Consider the following 19,970-nt stretch of genomic DNA (forward strand, 5'->3'; position numbering starts at 1 on the left):
ACTGAATACATTCTTCTGGACGATTGAGACATTTTGATTTATTACAGGGGGTTGTGTGGTGTTTTTACACATGTAATCAACTTTTATTTTTACACAGGGGGGTGTGTGTATGTGTGGTGTTTTTACACGTGTATAGTGAACATAAATTAGAAGATAAGAAAGAAGAGAAGAAAAGGAAAAAAAAAATAGAATTTACTGTACGATCGTCAGTTAGAAAAAAACAACTGAACGTCCGTCAGTAACTGACGCTATCTATTACTAAAAAAAAAAACTGTATTCTAACTAACTTGCTACAGCAAAACTAGGTTCTAAAAATTTACTGGACGAACGTCAGTAAAAAAACAACTGAACGTCCGTGAGTAACTGACGCTATCTATTACTAAAAAAAAACTGTAGTCTAACTAACTTGCTACGCACACTATGGAAAGCTGCGGGTGAAAAAAATACCTAAAAAAACCTGCGTAAAAAAATTACCACAGATGTTGATAACTCATCAGCAGTCTGTAGCCGCAGGGTGCACACAGATAGATGGTGCAAATTTATAATTGGAAAAAAATGACAAAAATAAAAAATTCCTGGACCAAAAGTTGAGCACAAATGCCGATTAGTGATGGCGGTCACTGATCAGCGCTCAGCGGTCACAGGACCCACACAGGTAATTGGTGTGGGTGAAAAAAAGGCACAAAGAAAGAACCTGGGGGAAAGAAAAACCCACGGATGCTGATCAGTGATGGCGGTCACTAACCAGCACTTCGTGGCCGCAGGGAGATGGTGCAAATTAAAAAAAAAAAATCCTGCGCCAAAAATTGAGCACAGATGCTGATCAGTGATGGTGGTCACTGATCAGCGCTCAGTGGGCACAGGACTCGGACAGGGAGGGGGTGGGGTGGGGTAGATTGGGACAGGGAGGGGGTGGATTGGGACGGACAGGCCCAAGGGCAGGGACAGGCCCAAGGACAGGGACAGGGCGAAAAAAATCTGTCTGATCACAAAAAAAAAAAAAAAAAGTGATCAGACAGAAGCAGCAAAAGGGCTTTCTTATTTTTTACACAGTAGTGCAGGATGCACTACAAATTCCAGAAAATCCACAGCAGACACTCTCTCAACCGCTCTGCACGCTGCCTCAAACTGGAATGGCGGCGTGCAGAGCAGTGTCTATGTTCACAACACTGCCTGGTGCACTGATTGGTCGGTCGTTACAGACCGACCAATCAGATCGCTCCTAGAGGTGGCATCACTGCCACCTCCCTAGGTGACGTTGGTGGCGATGGGTGTTGTCTTAGACAGTACCAATCGCCACTGTCTAACTGTGCCCTGTGACTCCAGGGCGCAGTTTTAACAAAAACCCCTTCTATTGGCTGGTCAGAATTGACTGGCCAATAGCAGCGATCGCCGATGCGGGGGGGCCAAAACGGCACCCTGGGCGAGTAATAGAGATGGCCTGCTGTCATGGACAGCAGCCATCTTTACTTTGTCACGGTGCAATTAGCACCGATGACCGTTTCCCGTTGCGCCGTACATATACGGCGCTTTGCGGGAAACACCTCCCGACAGCGCCGTATATATACGGCGGATGTCGGGAAGGGGTTAAAGAAAAATCTACAGGGGAGTGATGTTTTTTTTTAGCGATTGGTACACTTTACACTTGTTATAATGTAAACCCATACCATTACTATTTTATCACACACTTTGGTTTTTATGACACTTCATTTTAATTCAAATTATAATCAAACAACAAGCAGATCATTCTGTGAGGATGTCCTGTCAAAGTTTAAAAATATAATAACAAATTGGGACACATATTCACTTTTATTAAGTACTAGCATACTTATAAATAGTATAAGAACGTAGTAATTTCTGTTAAGATTTCCAAGTAGACCTCACCAAATATCGGAAATTTGTAAATGAGACAGCAATAGAACTTAGAATGTAGACTGCACTAAATATTTAATATTTCTTTCAGTCATAATAAGATTTTCTGCATTTTCAAAACTTTAATTGGGATAATACACTGAAACTACTTCCCTGGAACAGAACAAAATAATATATCAGGGTAGAGGGTTAGCCTCAGGACAATAACCGCATCTCTGAAAAACAGTCACTTCTCTGAACAACGGAACCCATATTCTCATACCATATTGTAATGATGGGGGTAGGGAAACAGACAAGTGAGCCCTAATCTACCCGCCACTCAGTCCCTGCCTACTTGCAACGACCCGCCCTAGGCGACGGGGTACAGCTGGGTGACGGTCCCTACGCTCAGTAAGTGCACGACAGACAAACAGACAAGGGTACACAAAGCTAAGGGAAATGGGGCAGTTGCCCACGGCAACACCGTGAGCAACAAGAGTGGTGAACGAGCCGAGTCAAACCAGGAGTGTACGAGGTACCAAACGCTGAGCAGGAGAGTAGTCAGTAAGCCAGGGTCAGTATGAAGCAGGGTCAAATAGTTCAGAAGCTGCAGCAGGGCCAGGAAACCACACGAGAAGAATCACAAGCAAGGAGGAACAGGAAAGGCAGGTATAAATATACAGAGGGCGGGAGCTAGCTTCGTCTGGCCAGGCTGTGATAGGCTCTCCCACTCCTAAGCCTGCCATCCTGAGTGGTGGAAGAGGGAGTCAGTCCCACAGACACAGAAGCAGGTGCAGACTGATTACCTATGGGCGTATACACAGAAGCTGTGCCTGGCAGATCCTTTACAGTACCCCCCCTTTTATGAGGGGCCACCGGACCCTTTCTAGGTGGACCTGGTTTATTGGGGAAACGAAGGTGGAACTTCCTCACCAATACCCCAGCGTGAACATCCCGGGCGGGTACCCAAGTCCTCTCCTCAGGCCCGTATCCTCTTCAATGGACCAGCTACTGGAGGGAGCCTTGGACCATCTTGCTGTCCACAATCTTGGTCACCTCGAATTCCACCCCCTCAGGGGTCAGAACGGGGACAGGAGATTTCCTCGAGGGAGCCAAGGACGGGGAGCAGCGTTTAAGGAGGGAGGCATGAAACACGTGTATTCGAAAAGATGGGGGTAACTCCAGTCGGAAGGAGACAGGATTGAGGACTTCAATAACCTTATACGGCCCTATAAACCGGGGAGCAAACTTCTTGGACGGGACCTTAAGGCGCAAGTTCTTAGACGATAACCACACCAGATCCCCGACCATAAACAAGGGGTTAGCAGAACGTCTTCTATCTGCCTGAGTTTTTTGTATGCTCTGGGACGCCTCTAGGTTCTTCTGAACCTGGGCCCAGACTGTGCACAGTTCCCAATGAACGACCTCTACCTCGGGATTGTTGGAACTACCAGGTGAAACGGAGGAGAACCGTGGATTAAACCCAAAATTACAGAAAAAGGGGGAGACCCCTGACGAGTCACTGACCCGGTTATTAAGGGAAAATTCGGCGAGGGGAATGAATGAGACCCAATCATATTGACAGTCAGAGATAAAACACCTTAAATATTGTTCTAGAGACTGATTAGTCCTCTGAGTTTGGCCATTAGTTTCAAGATGGAAGGCAGAGGAGAAGGACAGATCAATCTCCATCTTTTTACGGAAGGCTCTCCAAAACAATGAAACAAATTGTACCCCTCTGTCCGAAACAATATTGACAGGGACCCCATGGAGACGCAGGATGTGTTTGACAAACAAGGTAGCTAACGTCTTAGCATTGGGTAGTTTCTTGAGGGGCACAAAGTGGCACATCTTACTGAAGTGGTCTACTACAACCCACATCACATTGAGATGGAGGCAAATCGGTGATAAAATCCATGGAGATATGGGTCCAAGGTCTCTGGGGAATGGGCAAAGAACGTAGTAAGCCCGCTGGTCGGGACCTGGGAGTCTTGGACCTAGCACAAACCTCACAAGCGGCGGTGTAGGCCTTAACGTCTTTAGGCAACCCAGGCCACCAATAGTTTCTGGCAATGAGGTGCTTGGTACCCAGGATGCCTGGATGACCAGATAGTGCGGAGTCATGATTTTCCCTAAGTACCCTTAGCCGGAATTGCAGGGGAACAAACAGCTTGTTCTCAGGAAGGTTCCTGGGAGCTGAACCTTGATCAGCCGCAATTTCAGAGACTAAATCAGAATCAATAGAAGAAATGATTATACCTGGAGGCAAAATACAAGCAGGATCTTCCTCCGAAGGAGGGCTGGCCATGAAGCTACGCGACAGTGCATCGGCCTTAATATTTTTAGACCCAGCCCTATAGTTAACCAAAAAGTTGAATCTGGTAAAAAATAGCGCCAATCGAGCTTATCTCGGGTTTAGCCTCCGGGCAGATTCTAGGAAAACCAGATTCTTGTGGTCGGTAAGGACCATTACCTGGTGCCTAGCCCCCTCCAGGAAGTGGCGCCACTCTTCAAATGCCCATTTAATGGCTAAGAGTTCGTGGTTGCCAATATCATAGTTACTCTCAGTGGGCGAAAACTTCCTGGAGAAGTAGGCACAGGGACGGAGATGGGTGAGGGACCTGGTACCCTGGGACAAGACAGCCCCCACTCGCATCTCGGATGCGTCAACCTCCATGATAAATGGCTCCATTTGGTTGGGCTGAACCAGCACCGGGGCCGAGAAAGCACTTCTTAAGGACCTCAAAAGCCTGGACAGCCTCAGGCCAGTGGAGGAGATCAGCACCTTTGCGAGTGAGGTCCGTAAGAGGCTTAGCGATGACCGAGAAGTTAGCAATAAATCTCCTGTAATAATTAGCGAACCCCAAGAAACACTGTAACGCCTTCAGGGAGGCAGGTTGGACCTATTCCGCCACAGCCTGGACCTTGACGGGGTCCATGCGGAATTCATGAGGAGTGATTTGACCCAAAAATGGTATCTCCTGCACCCCAAACACACATTTTTCGGTCTTCGCAAACAGTTTGTTTTCCCGAAGGACCTGGAGCACCTTCCTGACATGCTCAATGTGGGAGGACCAGTCCTTGGAAAACACAGGTTTGTCATCAAAGTACACTACAAGAAATACCCCCAGGTAATCTCTTAAAATCTCATTTATGAAATTCTGGAAGACCGCGGGAGCATTACACATCCCAAAGGGAATGACGAGGTATTCGAAATGACCTTCGGGCATGTTAAACAAAGTCTTCCACTCATCCCCCTCTTTGATGCGGATAAGGTTATACGCCCCCCGTAGATCAAACTTAGAGAACCATTGGGCCCCCTAAACCTGATTAAAGAGATCAGGAATCAAAGGAAGGGGATACTGGTTCCTTACAGTGACCTTATTCAAGTTACGGTTGTCAATGCATGGCCTAAGACCACCATCCTTCTTCCCTACGAAGAAGAAGCCAGCACCTACCGGAGAAGTAGAGGGGCCAATGTAACCCTTGGCCAGGCATTCTTGGATATACTCTCTCATGGCTTCACGTTCGGGACAAGAGAGATTAAATATCCTACCCTTAGGGAGTTTAGCTCCTGGTACCAAATCGATAGCGCAATCGTATTCTCTATGAGGAGGTAACACTTCGGAGGCCTCCTTAGAGAAAACATCAGCGAAGTCCTGAACAAACTCAGGTAGCGTGTTCACCTCCTCAGGGGGAGAAATAGAATTAACAGAAAAACATGACGTCAAGCATTCATTACCCCATTTGGTAAGCTCCCCAGTATTCCAGTCAAACGTGGGATTATGCAACTGCAACCAGGGAAGGCCTAAAACCAAATCGGACGATATTCCCTGCATCAACAGTACAGAGGACTGCTCCAAATGCATGGAGCCAACAAGGAGTTCAAAAACAGGGGTATGCTGTGTAAAATAACCATTAGCAAGAGGAGTGGAGTTGATACCCACTACCGGGACAGGTTTAGGCAAATCAATCAAAGGCATAGCTAGAGACATAGCAAATTCCACAGACATGATATTAGCAGAAGACCCTGAATCCACGAAGGCACTGCCGGTATCAGACCTACCACCAAAAGAGACCTGAAAGGGAAGCAAGATTTTATTACGGGAAATACCTGTGCGCCCAAGTGACCTCCCCGATGATCACTTAGGTGCGGAAGTTTTCCGGCTGCTTATTCTTACGCCTAGGACAGGTGTTCACTTGATGCTTGTCATCCCCACAATAGAAGCAGAGACCATTCTTCCTGCGGAACTCTCTACGTTGTCGGAGGGACACGGAGGCCCCGAGTTGCATAGGTACCTCCGAGTCTTCCGTGGAAGAGCGAAGCAACGGGACCTCGGGAGGCATCATGGGTGAGTCAGAGGGGAAAACACAAAAACTTTCAAGTTGTCGTTCCCTGAGATGTCGGTCAAGTCGTACCGCTAAAGCCATAACCTGGTCTAGGGAGTCAGAAGAGGGATAGCTAACTAGCAGGTCTTTCAGGGCGTTCGACAGACCCAACCTAAACTGGCACCTTAAGGCAGGGTCATTCCACCGAGAAGCTACGCACCACTTCCTAAAGTCAGAACAATACTCCTCAACAGGTCTCTTACCCTGACGTAAGGTCACCAGCTGACTCTCGGCAAAGGCAGTCCTGTCAGTCTCGTCATAAATGAGTCCGAGAGCAGAAAAGAAAAGATCAACGGAGGAAAGTTCAAGGATGTCAGGAGCCAAGGAGAAGGCCCATTCTTGGGGCCCTTCCTGGAGCCGGGACATAATTATACCCACCCGCTGGCTCTCAGAACCTGAGGAGTGAGGCTTTAAGCGAAAGTAGAGCCTACAACTCTCCCGAAAGGAGAGAAAAGTCCTCCGGTCCCCTGAGAACCGGTCAGGCAACTTGAGGTGGGGTTCAAGAGGTGAGGTGAGGGGCACTACCATGGTAGCGTCAGGCTGGTTGACCCTCTGAGCCAGGGCCTGGACCTGCAGGGAGAGACCCTGCATTTGCTGAGCCAGGGTCTCAAGGGGGTCCATAGTAGTGTGAGGGACCAGGGTAGCCTAGGTATATGGGCTTGTGATTATGTAATGATGGGGGTAGGGTAACAAACAAGTGAGCCCTAATCTACCCGCCACTCAGTCCCTGCCTACTTGCAACGACCCGCCCTAGGCGACGGGGTACAACTGGGTGACGGCCCCTACTGTAAAGGATCTGCCAGGCACTACGTCTGTGGATACTCCCAGGATTAATCAGTCGACACCTGAGGCCAGACCTCTTAGACTGACACCTGCTCCCACCAATCAGGGTGGCAGGCTCAGGAGTGGGAGAGCCTATCGCGGCCTTGTCAGTCGGAGTTATCTCCGCCCTCTGTCCATTTATACCTGCCGTTTTCTCTTCCTCATTGCTTGTTATTCTTCTTGGATTCCTGGCCCCACTGCTGCCTTGCTCCAGCCTGCTTCTGCCGTGCTTCTGCCTTGCTTCAGTTCCCGCTTATCCTGCTTCGCTCTGCCCCTGGCTTGCTTCCTGCTCTGTGCTCTGCGTTTGTATACTCCACTACATCCTGATCCTGACTGGCTCGTTCACCACTCCGTTTCCTCACGGTGTTCCGTGGGCTACTGCCCCTTCCCTTGCTTGTTCCCTGTTTGTATCCCCTTGCACTTAGTCAGCGTAGGGACCGCCGCCAAGTTGTACCCCGTCGCCTAGGGCGGGTCGTTGCAAGTAGGCAGGGACAGGGCGGTGGGTAGATTAGGGCTCACTTGTTCCCTTCACCTCCTTCCTGCCATAACACCTATGCTCAGTAAGTGCACGACAGACAAACAGACAAGGGTACACAAAGCTAAGGGAAATGGGGCAGTTGCCCACAGCAACACCGTGAGCAACAAGAGTGGTGAACGAGCCGAGTCAAACCAGGAGTGTACGAGGTACCAAACGCAGAGCAGGAGAGTAGTCAGTAAGCCAGGGTCAGTATGAAGCAGGGTCAAATAGTTCAGAAGCTGCAGCAGGGCCAGGAAACCACACGAGAAGAATCACAAGCAAGGAGGAACAGGAAAGGCAGGTATAAATAGACAGAGGGCGGGAGCTAGCTCCGTCTGGCCAGGCTGTGATAGGCTCTCCCACTCCTAAGCCTGCCATCCTGAGTGGTGGAATATGGAGTCAGTCCCACAGACACAGAAGCAGGTGTAGACTGATTACCTATGGGCGTATACACAGAAGCTGTGCCTGGCAGATCCTTTACACATATGAACACTGTTACAATTAGCAAATAACTATAGAAGCATAGAAAGGGTATGTTGTACTGGTCGTGTACTCCTAAGCTGGAGCCACTCTTTGCAGCGACTCTCTGCTCTAGCTAATAAAAGGGGTCTCAAACATGGACCCCCTTAAATGTCATTCATATGCCCTAATAGAACATATGAACAGGGTTATACTAATGGAACAACCCCTTGAAGGCTTGATTCCCACACAACATTTACAACAGATGAGTCCTTCCTTACTTTTCCTCTTGACTCAACATACCCTGAGATGAGAGGCACTTGATGACCAGCATTGAAAAAAAACAACATGATTTTGCGATACTCTGATGGGATTTGTTTATGCTGTATGTGGCCACCCAGTGGTTGTGATGTGGATTGCAGCCTGTCGAGGGTTTGCTATCATATTGCGATAATATATTGAATCTGGATTGTGCAAACCTAACGACATTTCTGGAAAAATCATTGTGGACACCTGTATGTGTTTTATCTGTTAGTCTATAAGGAAAAAATGAAATATCTCTACACACATTGCATTTTGGCTAGTAGCGTTTTTGTAAGCTGTGGCTTTTTTTTTTTTTTTCAAAGTATGGCATGTTTTGGGTATTTTATGGTACTTTCTGCCATAAACTTAAATAGGTTTTTTCAATTCACATTAAAAAAAATGCATTGAAAACAAATCTACAAAATGACATTATTTCAGAAATGCTAATTCCAGTGAATATGCCACAAAAAAATCCTGTGTGAACGCAACCTATCTTTTAGGATGCAATAAAGTTGTATCTATATCATCGCAACCTACAGTATCTAGATGAGCACGCCACTAGTCTATCTTTCTTCTGGTATTTGCCATTACCACAAGAGGTACTGCCTCATGAAGCACCTGTCCTTTTTTTAGATACCTAAAGAGAGAATGATAAATGAGGTGTGCACAGACAAGACATAGGAAATAATGAGATGTAGCAAAACAAATTGTGGTAGGAAAGATCAGATTGCAGATTAAGGACACTTTCACAAGGCAGTATTTTGATCTGTATTTTGCTTCAGTAATTGGAAGCCAAAGCCAGGAGTGGAACATCCAAAGAGAAAAAATATAATAGAAAGATTTGTACCTCTTCTTTGTTCTGTGTTTTAAACCCTTTCTTACTGTTTGGCTTACAAATACTGAAGCAAAATACTGCCGTGTGAAAGTGACCTAAAGCACATGGCAGAAAAAAATCATGGTAAGGGTAAGCATTGGGCAAGTCTGTGTTATTCCACAATGGATAAAGTATGTAATTTTCAAAGCAAAGACAGTGACATCGTCAAGGGCTCTCTCTATGAACGGAATCCCCGGCCACGCTGTGGCCAGGGATTTTGTTCCAGGAGGAGTGAATGGCAGAGCAGGAAGCAGATAGTTTCCTGCTCTGCTGTAATGTCCATGGCTGCGGGCTGTCATCTCCGTTCTCCCCCTGACAGCCGCAGCCACGAGTCGGCAAGCGCTGGCCCTAGCCTCCTCCTCAGGAGAAGCCAGCGCTCGCGTCTACTCACCACAGCCGGATCCCATAGGGTGCGCGCACGCTCGTGCCTGCACTTAAAGGGGAAGCGCACGCACCAGACCTCGTTCATGAACCTTGACCCGTCAGTACTCTGAACCATAAGAGGGGTCCAGCCCCCTAGTTCTTTGCTTGAGCTTTGTTGTGTATTCCTAGTCTGTCTTGCATATGGCCTCCTAGTGTTACCTGCTCCCAGTGTTCCTGTTCCTGTTTCCTATACCTGTATCCTGATGTAGTGTCTACCTGTATCCTGATCTGTGCTATATACCACGCCTGTCCTGCTTCTCCACGCCTAACGTACTGTCCGAGCTGCCACAGGTACCTATACGAACTATAGACTTTGACCTGCGTCCTGTTGGCCAGCTGCCTTACCGCCAAGACGGTACGGCCCAGTGGGTCCACAAACCCAACGTGACAGTAAGCTCAGGCCATAGACCCCGCTGGTCGATCCAAGACCATGACAACGTCACAGGAGATCCAGGCAGATTTGCTGGACCTCCAGTCTTGACAACTCCTCCAGGCTTTGAACATTCTCGTACGTCAGCAGGAGGCACGAGCTGCCGTTCCTCCTACTACACCTCCTGGCAGTGTCGATTCACGTTTTTCTTTGCCTCTTCCGGACCGCTATGATGGAGACGCAGGTTCCTGTCGTGGATTTTTGAACCAGTGCCAGATCCATTTCAGCCTTTATACTAGGACATTTTCATCTGACGGCGCAAGGGTCGCTTTCATCATCTCTCTCCTCACTGGCAAGGCTCTTGCATGGGCGAACCCTATCTGGGAGAGACAAGGACCAGAGACCCGTGACTTCCAAGCCTTTCTCCGGACTTTTCGAATGGTGTTTGAGGAGCCTGGACGGGTCTCATCTGCAGCGTCTTCCTTCATTAAACTATGCCAAGGAGACCCCTCCGTGAGTGAGTACGCCATCCACTTCTGCACCCTGGCGGGAGAACTGTTATGGAACAATGAGGCCCTGGTAGCTGCATTCTGGCATGGACTGTCTCCTAAAATTAAGGACGAACTTGCCGCTCGAGACCTGCCATCTATCCTTGATGACCTCATCCTTCTGTCGGCCCGGATTGATATGCGGATCTGAGAATGCCTCCAAGAGGTTCGTCGGGAGGTCCTCCTAGTCTGGTACCTACTTTGCAGCAACCCCTGCTGTCCTCAGATGTCGATCCTCCTAAGGAGTCTGTGATGATGGACCAGGGTAAGTTATCCACCCAGGAGAGACAACGCAGACGCACTTCGGGACTTTGTCTATATTGCGGCCTCGGTGGCCATCATGTGCGCCTGTGCCCCCAAAAGCCCCAAAGCCTAGGGTTGCTAGGTGTGACAACCCTGGTCCAAATTGTCCTTACCCATGACCATAGTGTCCAGCGAGAGATCGCATCAGGTCTCTGCGTATCTGGACTCTGGATCCGCTGCTAATTTCATCGCTAGAGACCTGGTGGACCTTCTTCAATTGCCTATCACCCCTATGGAGAGCCCGTTGACAATTGCTTCTGTGGATGGTCTACCCCTGCCAGACCCAGTTATTGCTGTGACCAAACCACTGAGGCTCCAAGTAGGGGCTCTCCACTCCGAATTGCTGTCGTTCTATGTCCTTCCCAGAGCCATTGACCCTGTGTTGCTGGACCAATTGCATTCCCCAGTTCTGGACTGGAACTCTGGAGAGGTTCTCTAGTGGGGCCCCGAGTGTCACAATCGTTGTCTGGGAAAGATTTGTTCGGCACAGCCTCCTCTGCCTCACTCACTGGCAGGATTGCCTAGTCATTTTGCTTCATTTGCGGACGTCTTCAGCAAGAAAGAGGCGGAGACACTGCCCCCACATCGGGCGTATGACTGTCATAGGTAGCTGGTTCCTTGTGCTTCCCTTCCCCATGGTAGGGTATATACTCTCTCTCTCTCTGCCAGAGACTCTGTCCATGTCCATCTATGTTAGAGAGAACTTGGAGCGGGGCTTCATATGCAGGTCTTCCTCCCCGTCAAAAAGAAGGATGGTTCTCTTCGGTCCTGTATACACTACCGGGGTCTCAACCAGATCACGGTGAAAAATAAGTATCCATTGCCATTGATCTCAGAATTATTTGACCGTATACGTGGTGCCAAGATTTTTTCCAAGTTAGACCTGCGGGGGGCTTACAACCTAATCCGCATTCGCCAGGGTGACGAATGGAAGACGGCATTTAACACCCGGGACGGACACTATGAATATCTAGTAATGCCCTTCGTTTGTGTAATGCTCCTGCAGTCTTCCAAGAGTTTATTAATGACATTTTCCGTGACTTCCTCTATGTTTGTGTAGTAGTCTATCTTGATGACATCTTGATTTTTCTCCAGATCGTAAGACTCATCAGAGACATGTCCATCAAGTCTTGCTGCGGTTAAGGGAGAATCAGCTGTATGCCAAGTTGGAGACGTATGTGTTTGAGAGAGATGCGCCACCCTTCCTGGGCTACATCATCTCGAATAGAGGTCTCAAGATGGGTCCTGAAAAGGTAAAGTCCGTCCTGGAATGGCCACGTCCTCAAGGCTTGAGGGCCATACAGCGCTTTCTGGGATTCGCCAATTTTTACAGACAGTTCATGCCAACCTTATCTTCACTGACATCTCCTATCTCTAACTTCACCAAGAAGGGCATGAATGCCAAGGTGTGGACTCCTGAGGCAGAGTCTGCATTCAATACCCTGAAGAGTACCTTCACGTCAGCCTCTATCCTCCATCCTCCAGACGTTTCCCTACAGTTCTCGTTGGAGGTGGACACCTCCTCTGTCGGTGCTGGTGCACTCCTGTTCCAAAGAGGTTCCAAGGGCAAGTCTAGGGTATGTGGATATTTCTCTAAGCTTTTCTCTTCCGCAGAGCACAACTACTCGATTAGGGATCGGGAGTTACTGGCCATCAAACTGGCCCTGGAGGAGTGGAGACATCTACTAGAGGGCGCAGCTCACACCATCCTGATTTTTACGGACCACAAGAACCTCACCTACCTCCAGACAGCCCAACGGCTGAATCCTCGTCAGGCCAGGTGGTCACTGTTCTTTGCCAGGTTCCAATTTGAGCTCCATTATCGCCCGGCTGACAAGAATGTGAGGGCCGATGCCTTGTCCAGGTCTTTTGAGACAGAAGACACCATGGAGATGCCCCAGAATATTGTCGACCCGTCCTGTATTGTCTCAGTCAATCCACTGCAAGTTGAGGACATCCCTCCAGGGAGGACTTTTGTGCGCATGGCTGACCGTAGGAGAGTCCTTCGCTGGGGACACACCTCTAGACTGGCTGGTCACGCGGGGATCCGTAAAACCCAGGATTTGATTGCCCGTCATTTCTGGTGGCCCACGCTGCCCAAGAATGTTATGGACTTTGTTTCCTCCTTCTCTGTGTGTGCAGCTAACAAGGTCGCTCACTCCAAACCCGCTGATCTGCTTCAGCCATTGCCTGTGCCCGATGCTCCCTGGCAGCATATAGCTATGGACTTTGTTACTGACCTGCCTCTCTCTGCCGGATGCAGTACTGTCTGGGTGGTGGTGGATCGATTTTCGAAAATGGCTCACTTCGTTACTCTGACCGGCCTTCCGTCTGCTCCTCAACTGGCCAAGCTGTTTATCCAACACATCTTCCACCTGCACGGCTTGCCGCAGCATATTGTGTCTGATCGGGGGGTTTAGTTCACCTCGAGGTTCTGGAGAGCCCTCTGCGGACTTCTAGGTGTGAAGTTGGGCTTTTCCTCGGCCTACCATCCTCAGTCCAAAGGACAGGTCGAGAGGATCAATCAAATCTTGGAGAACTACCTGCGTCACTTTGTCTCTAGGCAGCATGATGACTGGGTGCAGTTGCTTCCGTGGGCTGAATTCTCCTACAACAATCATACCAGCGAGTCCACAAGGAACACTCCGTTCTTCATAATCCTGGCCCAACACCCACGAATACCTCTCCCTGTTTCTGATTCATCCAAGGTACCAGCTGCTGACGCGGCCTTTAGGGACTTTTTACAGATTTGGCGGCAGACTCGATATTCCATCCTGCTGGCAGTTGACCGTATGAAACGGAGGGCGGACACAAGGAGAAGTGAACCGCCTCAGTTTCTTCCTGGCACAAAGGTCTGGCTGTCCTCCAGGAACATTCGACTAAGGGTGCAGTCATGCAAGTTTGCTCCCAGGTTCCTCGGACCATTCGAGATCCTACAACAGATCAATCCTGTTGCCTAGAAGCTCGGCTGCCTCCTACCCTCAAGATCCCCAACTCCTTCCATGTGTCCCTCCTGAAACCAGTGGTCCTGAATTGCTGCACCAAGACTCCTAGCCCTGTGGTTGTTGCCAGCAGCCCTTCAGAAATCTTTGAGGTTCTAGAGATCCTAGACTCCAAAAGAGTGGCAGGAAAGACCTTTTATTTGGTGGATTGGAGGGTATTTGGTCCTGAAGAGAGGTCTTGGGAGCCAGAGGAGAACCTCATTGCTCCTGCTCTTCTGAAAAAGTTTATCTCTCGCTCTGGTCCCAAGAAGAGGGGGCGTAAGAGGGGGGATACTGTAATGTCCGTGGCTGTGGACTGTCACATCCGTTCTCCCCCTGACAGCCGCAGCCACGAGTCGGCAAGCACTGGCCCCAGTCTCCTCCTCAGGAGGAGCCAGCGCTCGCATCTACTCAGCGCAGCTGGATCCCGTAAGTTGCGCGCGCACGCTCGTGCCTGCTCTTAAAGGGGCAGCGAGCGCACAGGACCTTGTTCATGAACCTTGAACCGTGAGTACTGTGGACTATAAGAGAGGTCCAGCCCCCTAGTTCTTTGCCTGAGCTTTGTGTATTCCTAGTCTGTCTTGCATATGGCCTCCTAGTGTTTAATGCTCCCAGTGTTCCTGTTCCTGTATCCTATACCTGTGTCATGCTGTGCTGTATACCACGCCTGTCCTGCTTCTCCAAGCCTGCCTTGCTACTGTCCGAGCTGCCACAAGTACCTATACGAACTATAGACTTTGACTTGCGTGCTGTTGGCCAACTGCCTTACCGCCAAGACGGTACGGCCCAGTGGGTCCACAAACCCAATGTGACATCTGCCATAGTATTCAGTTATATCTTATGACACAGATACAATTGAATATGGCATTTGTCAGGATGCATCCCGGGACAGTAATTTTCTGGGGCTGTCTCTGTAAATTCGGGACAGTCCAGGCAAATCCGGGACTGTTGGCAACTATGAATTGTGGAATTTGAATGGCACCTCCTTAATCTATTTAGATTCAGTAAACATGTTGTTTCCTTACTCATAAAATACTGTATGTTAATAGCTTAATTAAGAAGTTAAAGGGGTTTTCCCACAAAACACATGTATCCCCTATCCACAGGATAGGGGATACATGTGTGATCGCTGAGGGTCCAACCGATAAGGAGAACTGGGAACCAAAAGTCCCCCGAAGTGCCACTTGAGAAGTATGGGACGTTCGGGGTCTGTGTCCAACTTGTGTCCGGCAGCTCCATAGAAATGAATGGAGTGCCGGTCACTCATGCGCACGGCGCTCAATTCATTTCTAAGGAGCTGCCGGACACAGACCCCGGATGTCCCATGCTTCTCATGGAGCACTTTGGGGGACTTTCGATCCCCCGTTTTCCTTATCGCTGGGGGGTCCCAGCAGTCGGACCCCCAGCAATCACACGTGTATCCCCTATCCTGCGGATAGGGGATACAAGTGTTTTGTGGGATAACCCCTTTAACCTGCCTTCTAACATATTAGGATTTGTGTCATGATGCAGACGTCACTTGAGACGAAGTAGATAAATCAATAGCTATAATAACTGAGGACATTTCCATAGTGATAAACACATCAATCAAACATGTGCATTACTGTTTTGCTTTTGCTTTTGCAATTAATTAATATTCTTCTGTGTATTTGGGCCGCGTTCCTTTGAACCTGCCAAGAAAATCATGACCGAATGAGCCAGACAACCAATAAAAGCACCAGGCTTCCTTACATCAAAGAAAATTAATTAATGGGTTGATTTGTATAAATATGTAAATGTACTTAATAATCTTTTTATACAGAATTACAGCATCCCATGAGATAATACACATTTAGCGGTAAGCTGTTTCAAGCTAGAAAAACATTATGATTTGGTGACCTCATGGGATCAGTATTTATGAAAATGCTACTACACTATATGGCAATTAATGAGTAAATGCCATTTTAATTTTAATCCATGAAGCAGTATCTCAAGTAATAATAGGTAATATTAAATATTAAAGTTTGTCAGAATTCCCTGAGCTTCCATCATTACTTAGTACTATAGTAAACTGTCACAGATATTTAACTTTTGCTCCATTATATGAACCTAAAATTGCTATGGACAGTTGTGACTGTAAAAAATCTTACCGAACAGAATGGGTATTCTATTTCTAAGACTTATGGTATTTGACCCAATGAACGTTGTATTTATTTATTTCTGTTACTTATATAGCGCCAGTATATTCCGCAACGCTGTACAGAGCTCCTCACTTACTGTCCCCATTGTGGCTCACAATTAACTTCCCTATTAGTATGTTTTTGGGGTGTAGGAGGAAACCAGAGTAACCGGAGAAAACCCACGCAAACACGGGGAGAACATACAAACTCCATGCATGTTGTATTCTGCTGTTACAACGGCTGACATCACTAAAAACCTAATGATGTTTGAACTCCATTGGGATAAAGGTACTTACTAAGACGAGCTTGGACGATTCTGTATTATACCATATGTGGAATGTATATGTGTAAGTATGAGGGTAACGCCTACTCTCATATTATGTTAAATATAGTAAAGTACTGCCATTCATGGGAGAGGCTCATTTTGAACACCAATGCTGCGTGTCATGGCCTCTCTCAAACCTCCAGAGAGAGAGAGAGTATTAATTGATTTGGAACTCATAGACAATTGCAGATAACAGTCCTATGTTAAAGGACAAAGTAAATTCTGCAGCAACAATAGCATCGTTGAGTTCTATTATCATTATCCCTTGGACAAGAAAAGGTTGTGCACCTCTGATCTAGAGAAATGAAGGTTTCTTTTTCATTATAGAAAGGTTTTATTTTCTAAAAGAGCAGCGAAAATATGAAACTCTCAGTCAAAGGAAGTTATCTTGGTTAATTTTTTAGATCACACGGTCTTGTTCAGCTTGTCTGCTGAGAGCTGAAGAGTGCGCGAGCACACGTTTTCCTCTCTCCAACTCTTGCTGTGACACTGTCAGTAGCTGATTGGACAGTGTCACAGCAATGTTACACGCCCCCTTGCCAATTACATGGCCAATTGACAGTTCAGATTCCTAAGTGGAATCCCGCTTTTCACCATGTAAAAAAGCTTGGGAGACTGACCTTGGTATAGAGCGATTGCGCTGTTCCCAGCCATTTAACCCCTCAAATGCTGCGGTCAATAGTGACTGCAGCATCTGAAACATTGAAAAGAGGGGGTGGCCCCCACCTACAGCTCATCGGTGCCGCCACACCGCGATGGGGGGGGGCACAGGTGGATGTCATGGCAGCCCGGGGGCCTAATGAAGCAGGAAGCTGAGCGCAGTATAATTCTTCCCCATAAACCTGCCCCCGCTAATTCAAAAGTGATTGGCCGACGCTGAAGGGTGGGGTATTCTACAAGGGCAGTCTGAGCATCTTACTGACAGCCGACGGCTCTATAGGGGGGATTAATCTTCCCCATAGAGTCCTCACTAGCTACCATACTGCAAGGTTAGTGGGGTCTGAGCGTCTGACTGACTGCTGAGGACTCTAAGGGGAATCCACCCCCTTAGAGCCCTTAGCAGTCAGTTAAACGCCCAGACCCCCACCTTGCAGTATAGTATTTAGTGAGGGCTCTATGGGGGGATTATTCAGCCCCATAGAGCCCTCAGCTGTCAGTAAGATGCTCAGACAACCCCCCCATTACTTAAATTAGTCGGGGCAGGTAGCTGAGCGCAGTATAGCTCCCCCCACAGCACTGCCCCACAGCAGTCAGTCAGTACACTCCTTGCAGTATAATCCCCCCATAGCACCCTCAGTAGTTATTATACTGCAAGGGGGGGGGGGGTTCAGTGTGATTGGTGCCACTTTCTAATTACTTTTTATTAAAAATTGTTTTTACATTTTGAGATACAGCTGCTTTGTATCCTGTATACAGAGCAGCTGTATATAGAGCTGAATCCTGTATCCATCAGGTCAGCGTGACTGACTGATTCAGTGTCAGCGGGTCCTGCAGGATCAAGCTGTTACCGATCACCTCTAAGTTCATAACTTAGATGTGATCCATAATTGGCGACGGATACAGGATTCAGCGCTATATACAGCTGCTCTGTATACAAGAAACAAAGCAGCTGTATCTCAAAAAGTAACAATAAAAAAGTAATAAAAAGTAATTAAAACTTGCACCAATCGCATTGAGATATATATATATATATATATATATATATATATATATATATATATAAAAAATATGTTTTTAAAGGTGTACATAGCCTTTGAACTGTAGCTAAACTTTTATCATGTCATAGTGACATGTCAGAAGTTTTCATCGGTGGGGGACCGAGCACTGAGACCCCCAACGATCGCTAAAACGAAGCAGCAGTAGTGCTCGGGTGAGCGCTGTGCCGCTTCATTTATGATCGACTTTCATCCGAGTGAGCGGTGTACGAACTCATAGACTTTCTATTGAGCCTGTACACTGCTCCAAGGAAAGCCAAAACAGAATTGAAGCGGCACACCGCTAACCCGAGCACTTCTGCTGCTTTGTTTTAGCGACTAGTGGGGGGTCTCAGTGTTCGGACCCCACTGATCAAAACTTCTGACATGTCAAAACTTTTTTAAAAAGTTGTTACACTTTAAAGAGAACCTTTCACCTGCCCATAGATGTGCATTTGAGTGCAGCATGTAATGGTCAGGGCTGCACAAACTCTGGGGCACTTACATAGTTACATAGTTAGTACGGCTGAAAAAAGACACATCCCCGTCAAGTTCAACCAAGGGAAGGGAAACATTTCTACACATAGGAGCTAATATATTTTTGTTCTAGGAATTTATCTAAGCCTTTTTTAAAGCCATCTACTGTCCCTGCTGAGACCAGCTCCTGCGGAAGACTATTCCATAGATTCACAGTTCTCACAGTAAAGAAAGCTTGTCACCTCTGCAGGTTGAACCTTTTTTCTCCAGACGGAGGGAGTGCCCCCTTGTTTTTTGAGTGGGTTTTACATGGAATAGGATTTCACCATATTTTTTGTATGTGCCATTAATATATTTATATAAATTAAATTATATAAATTAATATATTTATATAAATTAATCATTTACATTTTTTTTTACTACCCTCTTTCCTTATTTAGATATTGGTGCCGTAATATTTGGAGCCCGATATTTAAACAACCCGTCAATGGGGCGGTAATTGGCACGGGGGCGTGTAACATCGCTGTGACACTGTCCAATCAGCTACAGACAGTGTCAAAATAAAGAGCTGGAGAGAGGATAGCGTGTGCGCGTGCACGTTCTCACACTTTAGCTCTCGGCAGGCAAGTGCAAGACTGTGTGATCTCTCGCGAGAGATGAGTCTTGTCTTCCTTGTCTGCCGAGAGCTAAAGAGTGAGAGGGTGCGTGTGCGCACAGCTCCGATACCATGGAACAGAAGAAGAAGAATTCACACACTTCTTCTCCTCTTCTGTTCCGTAGTGGTGGCGGAGCTGTGCACTCGCGCGCACACGCTCTCCTCTCTCCAGCTCTTGCTGTGACACTGTCCGTAGCTAGTTGGACAGTGTCACTGTAATGTCGGGGTGGGGAGACAGACAGGTGAGCCCTAATCTACCTGCCACTCAGTCCCTGCCTACTTGTATGGCCTGTTCTAGATGACGGCGTACAACTGGGCGACGGTCCCTACGCTCAATAAGTGCACGACAGACAAACAGACAAGGGTACACAGAAGCTAAGGGAAATGGGCAGTTGCCCACGGCAACACCGTGAGCAACAAGAGTAGTCAATGAGCCGAGTCAAACCAGGAGTGTACGAGGTACCAAATGCAGAGCAGGAGCATAGTCATTAAAACCAGGGTCAATTTGAAGCAGAGGTCAATAGTACTAGCAGGAACAGCATAGCCAGGAAACAAGACAGAATCACAGGCAAAGGAAGAGCAGGAAATGAAGGTATAAATAGACCGAGGGTGGGCGCTAGCTCCGTCTGGCCAGGCTGTGACAGGTTCTCCCACTCCTCAGCCTACCAGCCTGAGTGGTAGCAGATTGAGTCACTCTATCAGACCTAGGAGCAGATGCAGACTGATTAACCACGGGCGTCGACACAGAAGCTGTGTCTAGCAGATCCTTTAAAGTCACAGCGATGTTATTTAAATATCGGGTGCCAAGGAGGATAGGAAA

The sequence above is a fragment of the Rhinoderma darwinii genome, chromosome 1, assembly GCF_050947455.1.
Source record: "Rhinoderma darwinii isolate aRhiDar2 chromosome 1, aRhiDar2.hap1, whole genome shotgun sequence".
Lineage (NCBI taxonomy): Eukaryota > Metazoa > Chordata > Amphibia > Anura > Rhinodermatidae > Rhinoderma > Rhinoderma darwinii.